Here is an 8,068-nt window from a genome sequence, read left to right as displayed (position 1 = left end):
TTTTAATTATTACACACAGAGTGAACGTGATTTTCCACTTTCCCCTGACAACTTCATATCTATGTACTATCGCGCTCAATAGGAGTTGCAGCATTGGACCCAGTCCCAAGGGACTTTAATAGTGCACGATGGCGCTGAACGAAAAAGTGCCCAGTTTCACCCTAGCCGCCATGCATCGGTTGCGATAACAAAATTATTAGACAGCCATACGAGGCAGCGTTAGAAGTTTTATATGCCGTATAAATTGCATTGAACACTAACTTCCTAACTACATTAGCACGCTTGGTATCACGCGAACACAGCTAAACCTGAACAGCTCGCACTCTTTGACCGCGGACACTCGCTGTCAGAACACTGGCGTGGTGACGAGCGTCACCAGCAGCGAGCGTGCGCTTCCTGCTGCGTTTAGCTCCAACGCGTCTCCTAAACTTAACATTACGCGACTTCCAACAGCACGCGTCTCCTAAACTTAACATTACGCGACTTCCAACAGCAGGCGCGTCAGAACACGACGCACGCGAAGTCGCCAGCCATCTCGCATCTCACGAACTTTGCACCCACCGCAGATTACCATGGAGGTAGTATTACTTCCCGCGCTCAACCGCGCCAGGCGCAGCAACGGCCGGACTTGAATGGGAGACGCGTGCTCACCTGCCTCCCTTCCCCTCAGCAGCCGCGCACAAGCCGTTCAAAGTCGTGCCGCCCGGTCCATTCATTCCTCATATTGATACGACGTCAGTATTTCATCTTTGAAAGCACAATCCGGACTACTGTCCCCTTCCTATCGTCGCCGCATTGCTAGCCCCGCCCTTTCTCACAAGTTTTTTTTATTCTTCTCTCAATCAAACACTGCATATTACAGCCGCAGCACGCATATCCTACCGCACAAGTCATCCGTTTCAAGTTGCCCGTCCGCCATCGTACACTACTACGTTTTCTGCTTCTTTATTTTTTTCGAGCAGCTACAGACTGGAACGGCCTACCCTATGGCATCGTCTCCATCGCTACGTCATCTACTCTTCAAGAACGCGCAACTGATCATTTTCAATGGTAAATAACCTTCGCTGTTTGTTTTTTGTCATCCGAAATGTAATCCCACCCCTTATGTAACACCCCGTGAAATGGGGGTCTTTAAGGAAATAAACTGAACTGAACAAGCTGCTGCGCCGAGCAGATTGACCGAGACAGCCGGCGCCCTTATTTTTGGCTGAAATAGACAGCTTTTACATCGAACATACTTTGCAGGCGTCGCAGGTAGCAACGCAGGTATATCACGGACAAAACCTGGCAGCAGGACTCTTTTCAGGTCACGCTAGCTAGGACGCATAGTGGTTGCGCACAGTTCGGATCGGGGCGAGTGGAAAAGTGCAATAAGCGTTTGCAGCCGCGATCTGCCCCAGCTTTTGGAATAATTCGTTCACGCAGTGTACGTGCTGATACTACTGCGATGAGTGGTGCACCACCTGGGAAAGTGCGTTGTGTTATTGCTTCTGCGTGCCTAAGAAACACCAAAGAGAAGCACTTACGTCAAATTAAACTGATAAAGTCACATTCTTCTAGTCGTGAGAGGAGATTTTCTACTACATTTGTACGTCTGTTATAATTACTTAAGGACTACAGCTTTATTTCAAACCATCTGCCGACTGCCGGTTTACAGTTTGTTCATCATCTCGAGTTCGCAGTTCTACCGAATACAGGACGCAAAAGATATGAACTACGCTTGCGCGGTTGTGGGGTGTGTCATTGCTGGACCTGTACTCGTCACAAGGGTATACGTGCTCGGGAAAGTTGGGGGCTGCATGTATTTGGGCGCTGCATGGTGTTCTTGTACCCGAACTTATCGTTACCGACGTCTTGCTTTGCGAGGAACTCGAATGCCGTCTTCAGTAAACAAGTTTAACTGTATCTTACGCTTCGGCTACCGCTGCTGCCGGCCGTGTGAAACTAGATTATTCTACCGCAACTGCAGAACTATGCTAGCATTCCGCTAAACGGTGGAAGAAGATCCATGTTGTGTCTTGCATCACAACAGAGAAGCTCCGGGTCCTGTCATGACAGTAATCATTCCTCGTAAGATTATTTTCTCTTGGGACGCTGTTCACGAGCCCACCACTCATGATGGGGATCGGCGGGACGAAACGCTCAGGCAATGCAACAATCGGGAACGGTGCTCGTACGTAAGAGCGGTTTTGAAAACAAGGGCAGGGATTGGTTTTTACCAGCTGCAAAATGGAACAATGTGGGCATCTAAAGAGCATAAAGGTACGCAGGAAGGAGAGACTTGAAGTGATCAACAGTGCAGGGTCGAGCAAAGGCTGCCCCTGCAGCCAACGTTTCGACAAAGAGCTTGCCTTTGTCAGAACAACTGCTCCCTTGACAGCGTTTATAGTGCTGTATGGTTTGGTAATATATTTTATAAAGCTATATCACTATGTGCGTTCTATGTTCTGTTTGAAGTGTTAGCACAGTCACCTCGACGATGGCGATGGTGAACTGGCCACATTAGTCGAACTGACAGTTACATTGGTCTGCGATGCAATTGTCAGTGTAGATATGCCTTGTAAATAGTCTTAAGCGTAACTACTGCTTCGTTCGCGTAACATGTTGTGGAGGTGCGCGTTCTCCATCCTCACCACGGAGCTCCGCCGATGCAGCCCCGTTCCCATTTCGGCCATGCCTCTTGGTGACGGCATCTCGCCTCTATGCGAACTTGGTTCGTGAACTTTTGGCTTGCGTGTAGCGACTTGTGAACTACTAGCAGGAACATCGGTGATTTCTTTTCATCGCTACGTCTTTATTCTTCTCAGGGTGTGCTCCTTTTTGTTGCAGTAGGAGCAGAGATGTAGCCGGCACATCCGAGGTGTCGATTTCTCCTTACTTACATTAATAATAATAATAATAATAATAATAATAATAATAATAATAATAATAATAATAATAATAATAATAATAATAATAATAATAATAATAATAATAATAATAATAATAATAATAATAATCAGGTTCGCCTAAGCCATCAAAATGGCTTGTCACGCGAAATCCGGCAGTCAGCAACTAGGCTCTGCTACACAAACTGACTTTTTAGGAAGTAATAAATAAAAATGACATTGAAACCTAAGGTAAAGAGCGATAAAGTACAATGGCAGAAAAAAAAAAGAAGACAGCCAGAAAGCGATGACCCGTTTCACAATGCCACAGGAAAGAAAATATGACGCCTATAATCATTCCCTGTACAATTCCTTTAGGTTTTTGCGAATATCGCGTATAGACTCACACGAAATAATTTCAGAGGGAAGAGCATTGAATATTTCTGGAACACAAAAGGCTCGAGTATATTTGCCACATCCGGTTCGTGTGTGTGGAACTGAAAAAGCTGGTGCATGACGTAAAGGACGGCAAAGCACAGCCCAGAAATGTTTCAGTACCACTGTTTGAGCAAACCGTGATCGCAGCTTCGGCATTTTTAGCATCTGAAAAATGTTTACCTCTTGTGGTCTGTATATGCCATAAGTAACGCTTTATTAACATACACTTTAGCAACCTATTTACACGTTGATGCCAGCTTCGAGAACAATGAACAAATGTTGCAATCCCATATCTGAGCACGCTGTAGGCTAACGAGTGAACCAAAAGTTTCCTGACAGACAAGGCTAAAAACACTTTGATGAGGTAGAGTAAACAGACGATTTTACGAAGTTTGGCACATATGTAATATAAGTGAGTAGAAAAAAATAAGACTTAAAGCAAACCATATGCCGAAATACTTTACCGAGTCCGAAAAATTTTTTGGAGAGCAGGAACAATTAATACATCGAGAGCTGTGCAGATAAAGTGAAGAAGAAAGTGAAACACTCTTGAGTGGGCTATGGAAGCAAACCAACTTTGATTTAGAATGACTGATGTCAATGACATTTGTACCAAACCAATCCAATAATTTTCCCACGTCATTCTGAAGCACTGAGAATGCGTTTGGAAAATTCACACGTGTGGCTAAAAGTTCAGTTTCATCTGCATATTTAAATAACTTGCAGATGGATAGAACACTGTGTATGTCCTTAACGTATACACTAAAAAGTAAGGGAAACAGCATGGAAGCTTGTGGCACACCGGCCTCCGAAAGAAACGCCGGAACTGCAAATGTTTGAAATGGAAACAATCCGGGAGCGATCTGTAAAGAAATTGTGTGACAACCGGAAAAAAGGACCTCGAAAACTTAAATTATAGAGTTTATCTAGCAAAATTCAATGGCATACCATGCCAAACGCTTTTGCCACATCTAAAAAAAAGTGCATAACATACAAGATTTTTTTTTAAAGTGAAGAAAATAAATGGTCCACTCATTTCTTCTAATAAAGCCTGAGTGTCCCTTTTTTCAATAAAACCGTACTGACAGTCGGAGGACCCCCGCTGTATTAATAATAATAATAATAATAATAATAATAATAATTATAATAATAATAATAATAATAATAATAATAATAATAATAATAATAATAATAATAATAATAATAATAATAATAATGTATAACCAATGTATACCGTTATTGCCAGAATGCCTGCATTGCATGCCTCCCATACTATACAGCGTCCCCTGTCCCTCCCTTCAAACAGAACATTCTAAATACCTACCCGTTTGGAAGGCTAATTTGGCTAGGCGTTTAAGTGCCTAAATCTCTGTCCGGAAATCACACGAAAGAGCATGGAAAATGCGAAACGTACATGTGCTGGCGTCGAAAATCTGTAGTGGTTTCTGTAGCGTCGTTGATGCAGCGCGAGCAGGTTGAAACTTCCACGGTCCCCCGCTCTTGCTTGTGTACGCGTGCTGATGAAATTGCTCCGATATTCCCGCTCGGCATTATACCGCAAGTGCAGAACATCCGGAGCATCAGACGGTCGCAATGTGGTGTGGCCTTGGTTTGGCAGTGATTCAAGAACTTAGTGCAGCGAGCACCGTCCAACATTCACAGGTGCGTTTTTGCAGGAGCAGCTGGTGCAGCGTTCCCTATAAGCAGGGGAATAATCTGGATATAGGGCAGCGATGCTACGTTTTGTGCCATGAGTAAATGAACCAATTGCTCGTTTATGTAAATCGATCCTCCTATTGTTGACTTTTGATGTCAGCTTAAGTTAAACGAGCACTGACATGACATTTATTATTGCGTAAAATGAACGTTCAAATCACCCGAACACAAGAAAAGAAAATGCACGTAAACTTCAGAGTGCCCTAAATTTTGCTATAATAGTTGTTTCTATGAATAAGTTTAAGTTTCCGTACCCAGCAGGTGAATTCTTCATGACGTCATGAAACATTGACTCGCTCCACTCGCGATATCACTCTTGATATCACTCGTAAGCGAAGCCAGAAAAAAAAAGAAGAAAAGAAAAACGTGCGCAACATTATTATTTTTTTTATGAGCAACGCCGTCACACCTAAATGACGTTGGAATTTGTTTGCTCTGTGTCACTGGATTATGGTTATGTCAGTGGCGTCTAGATAGGGCGTTCATAAACATTTCTGCAAAATAACAGGCACATCCGAGCCTTCACGTTGCTAAGCGTGATAATTTTGCGCGTGCGAAAAGCGTGCGGGAGCGTTTCTACAAATTCGACTATGTACGCGTGCGTCAGAACTGCCGTAATATTTGCCGGAACGTTTGGTATGATAAACAACTTTTAGCGGACCAATGTTAGCACTGTCAAACAGAAATGGGCTGTATGCATGGTGAGAACAACATCGGCGCCCTTCGGTAACGTGGCTATCGAATAGTTCTCGGGCCTCGCAACTGAGTACGCCCCCTCTAACCGTACGCAATCTGTGGAAACGGGTTTTATCAGCGAGAGTATTCTAGTGCTCCCGAAAGTTTAGTTTTAATACGTGACAAGAAGATACTCACGCGCAGGTGAATTTGCAACGCTCCATTGTTATTAGAGAGATATGCGATGGCTACCTGATACCTGCAACGCTCCATTGTTATTAGAGAGATATGCGATCGCTACCTGATACCTGTTGCCACCCGTGTGCTGTTGTGATAACCAACCATTTTGCTTTGTCTTATGAAGCGCGAAACGTTTACGGGGGTTGACGAGTAGACTTTTCACAAAAGCAGTCTTGTAGCCCCTGTAGAGGCCCTTGCCAATCTCGGGTACTTTCACAGAACTCGCCAATCATGAGTGTCACGTAACCACCACCACCACGACCACCACCACCACCACCACCACCAACAACAACAACAACAACAACAAAACTTGCACATGTTATTGTTTTTACCGGAATCGTGCCACGGATGCCTCGAGATGATACTCCACAATAGGAGCTAACCACAAGCCAATCAGCGCCGTCATGCGTTCGAAGGAGAAAAAAAGAACGACGAGGAAACGGCACAAAATAAGGCAACCCGAGTTGCACACGTACCGTTCTTTTTTTTCGTGTAGTTTTCGACTGATCCCGTAATTGTGTACCGACAAGTTCAGGCGTTTATTTAAGCACAGCAACATTTGATTTCTGGAGTCAAGCAGGGTGAGAACGAAGCTTTCTAGCATTTCCGAAGGGCGTGGTTTGACAGAAACTCGTTCGTCTGTCATGAAACATCACTTGATTTGAGTCATTGTTTCACGTCGTCACTGTCGTGTTTAATGTTGTGTTCCTGTAGTACGTACGCTACAACTCATGCGCACATAGCTAAAGCAAGCTCAATAAAAACAAAATATTTTTACTGCCTAGAAAGTATATAATTCCTTATATTCTAACATTTCTTTTTCTGAAGCCCATCTTTTCAGGCCCCTCAGCGTGCACAGCCTCCAGAAAGATGTCCATTTGCATAATCTGCGGTATGAATTGAGCCATTTGCATATGCATTACGTATGTCGCATTGCTGAACGGTTTCGGGAGGATACACCATGTGTTACCTTCTTGTTGTCGGTTGCCTCTAAAGTGTCGTTTCTTTAGCGTAGTCCACTGAGTTTTCAGCGATCATTTGTGTTGCCGTTGCTAGCCGTGCACCACCAAAGGCTTGCGGGAAGAATGGAGCCTCTCGATTACACCGCAAGAGCAACAAAATATTTTTTTTTATGGCACGTTTGTAGTTACATGCAAGAGGAGCACTGCCTCAAACGTATATGAAACCAGGTAGGTACAAGTCAACTAGTATTTTCACGAATAAATCCTGCATGCAGTATATTACCTGCAGGACTAGTGAAGGTTGCGCAAAAAGCGTAAATCGCGATAACGTAACTCTGGATGTAATGACTTCGGCGTGCCTGTCTTCTCGGATCTCTTTTTTTCTTTTTTTCTGAATAACTTGTTGCTTCTTTTTTTCTCTGACTCGTGTCTCGTCCACGAAATGGGTTCTACGAAGCTGCAACATCTCTGACGTTTAGACCTAACTAATGTTTACATGATTCGAACTTCGGACCTGCACATCCGCCGTGCCGATGCGCCTGGACGACACGACAGTAATCCGCACGATGGCACTGCGTATCTCGGCCTGCGAGCACAAGGCCAAGGCGCCGTGGTTGCTCGGCCACAACAGGGGCAGGTGCTTCAAAATATGGGCCACGTGCGAAAGATAACTGTGCGCTCGGATGTTTGTCGTCGCACTGTTTTCTTCTACGGCAACTTGCACGTCTTGCCCCACCAATGCCGCAGGAATGGGGGAGGTTTGCGGCGGGCACGCCCTTATCGCCCCCCATATACGACACTCCAAGCAGTGCGGCGAGTCAAAAGATAAAAGTCGAGCGCGTTCGTATGAGAGCCGATATCGGTGAGTATCAAACGAAGGAAGGAAGGTTCGATCTCGCCGCCACTTTGCTGATTTTCGCTGGCGAGAAGCGAAATTGACGTTTAATCACATATTCGTCCACTGGCGTTCTAGTACACAGGTAAGCAAGTGCCGACATTTCAGTTTCAGTTTCAGTTTATTATTCTTTAAATACAATGCATTGATAAGATACAATATACAGACGAGGGTCCCAAAGTCAAAGACTGCAACGGGACCCTCGGAGGCTTGGAGGCTATATGCAACTTGCGTGTTGGGGAACTCGCTTTTATGTGCGAATACTGAGCGACATT

At 44.5% G+C, this 8,068-nt stretch overlaps 1 protein-coding gene across 1 annotated transcript in view; it reads left to right on the top strand.

Moving 5' to 3' along the window:
- The first annotated feature begins 7,802 nt into the window (after positions 1–7,802).
- Positions 7,803–8,068, top strand: part of LOC126522606 (uncharacterized) — a 38,708-nt gene continuing 38,442 nt past the window's right edge. The window contains exon 1 of the mRNA XM_050171377.3: positions 7,803–7,878. The gene's annotated coding sequence lies outside the window, so the exon portion shown is untranslated. The remainder of the gene's footprint in view (positions 7,879–8,068) is intronic.

The sequence above is a fragment of the Dermacentor andersoni genome, chromosome 6, assembly GCF_023375885.2.
Source record: "Dermacentor andersoni chromosome 6, qqDerAnde1_hic_scaffold, whole genome shotgun sequence".
Taxonomy (NCBI): domain Eukaryota; kingdom Metazoa; phylum Arthropoda; class Arachnida; order Ixodida; family Ixodidae; genus Dermacentor; species Dermacentor andersoni.
This window is presented reverse-complemented; position numbering and strand designations above follow the sequence as displayed.